The sequence below is a fragment of the Megalopta genalis genome, unplaced genomic scaffold (genome assembly GCF_051020955.1).
Source record: "Megalopta genalis isolate 19385.01 unplaced genomic scaffold, iyMegGena1_principal scaffold0494, whole genome shotgun sequence".
In the NCBI taxonomy this organism is placed as follows: Eukaryota; Metazoa; Arthropoda; class Insecta; order Hymenoptera; family Halictidae; genus Megalopta; species Megalopta genalis.
Window position 1 is genome coordinate 159,490 of NW_027476563.1, and position 2,128 is coordinate 161,617.

The following is a 2,128-nucleotide window of genomic DNA, read 5'->3' on the forward strand; positions in this document are numbered from 1 at the left end:
TTATCACAAGTATCTGAAACAAAATCATTTGTTTCGCATGGATTTGAAGCTAAGCCTTCTACTTCACATTGATTTGAAACTAAATCATATGTTCCGCTTGGATTTGAAGCTAACTCTTTTTTTTGACTGCATTTGAAGCTATATCAATTATATCGCAAGTATTTGAAGCTAAATCATTTGTGTCGCATGGCTTTGAAGATAAGCCTTCTACTTTGCATTAATTTGAAGGTAAATCATGCGTTTCGCTTGGATTTGAAGGTAACTCGTATGTTTCGCCTGCATTTGAAGCTAAATCATGTCTATCACAAGTATCTGAATCTAAACCATTTGATTCGCAAGAATATGAACTATACCATGTGTTTCGCATGAATTTGAAGCTAAATCATGTGTTTCGCAAAGATTTGAAGCTAACTCGTTTGTTTCGCCTGCATTTGAAGCTATATCAATTATATCGCAAGTATTTGGAGCTAAATCATTTGTGTCACATGGCTTTGAAGATAAGTCTTCTACTTTGCATGAATTTGAAGGTAAATCATGTGTTTCGCTTAAATTTGAAGGTAACTCGTTTGTTTCGCCTGCAGTTGATGCTATATCATTTATATCGCAAGTATGTGAAGCTAAATCATTTGTTTCCCATGGAGTTGAAGCTTAGCCTTCTACTTCGCCTTGATTTGAAACTAAATCATGTGTATCGCTTGGATTTGAAGCTAACTCGTTTGTTTCGCCTGCATTTGAAGCTTTATCAATTATATCGCAAGTATTTGAAGCTAAATCATTTGTGTCGCATGGTTTTGAAGTTAATTCGTTTGTTTTTCATGCATTTGAAGCTATTTCACTTATATCGCAAGTATTTGAAGCTAAATCATTTGTTTCGCATGAATTTTAAGCTAAGCCTTCTACATCGCATTCATTTGTAGCTAATTCATTTGTTTCGCTTGGATTTGAAGCTAAACCATGTGTTTTGCATGAATTTGAAACTAAATCATGAGTTTCCATGAATTTCAATCTATCGCATTTGTTTCGCCTGCATTTGTAGCTATTTCATACATGAGGCAAGTATTTGAAGCTAAATCATTCGTTTTCCACGGATTTGAAGCCAAGCCTTCTACTTCGTATTGATTTGAAAATAAATCATGTGTTTCGCTTCGATTCGAAGCTAACTCGTTTGTTTCGCCTTCCGAAGCTTCATCAATTATATCGCAAGTATTTGAAGCTAAATCATTTGTGTCGCATGGATTTTAAGCTACGCCTTCTCCTTCGCATTTATTTGAAGCTAAATCATGCGTTTCGCATGGATTTGAAGCTAACTCGTTTGTTCCGCATGCAGTTGAAGGCAAATCCTGTATACCACATGTATTTGAAGCTAAACCATTTGTTTCACATTGATTTGATGCTAAGCCTTCAACTTCGCATTGATTTGAAGCAAAATCATTTGTTTCCCTTGCATTTGAAGCTAACGCGACTGTTCCGCATGCAGTTTAAGATACATCATGTTCATGACAAGTATCTGCAGCTAACCCACTTGTTTCGCAAGAATATGAAGCTAAACTGTGTGTTTCGCATTGATTTGAAGCTAATCCATGTCTTTCGCATGGATTTGAAATTAACTCGATTGTTTCGCCTGCATTTGAAGCTGAATCATGTATATCACAATCATTTGAAGTTAAACTATTTGTTTCGCATGGCTTTGAAGTTACGCCTTCTACTTAGCATTGATTTGAAGCTAAATCATGTGTTTCGCATGGATTTGAAGCTAACTCGTTTGTTTCGCCTGCATTGCAGCTATATCATTTAAATCGCAAGTATATGAAGCTAAACCATGTGTTTCGCTTGGATTTGAAGCTAAATCATGTGTTTCGCATGGATTTGGTACTAACTCGTTTGTTTCGCCTGCATTTGAAGCTATATCAATTATATCGCAAGTATTTGAAGCTAAATCATTTGTGTCGCATAGCATTGAAGCTAACTCGTTTGTTTCGCATGCAGTTGAAGCTAAATCATGTTTACCACAATTATCTGAAGCTAAACGACTTGTTTCGCAAGAATATGAAGCTAAACCATGTGCATCGCATTGATTTGAAGCTAAATCATGTGTTCCGCATGGATTTGAAGATAACTCGTTTGTTTG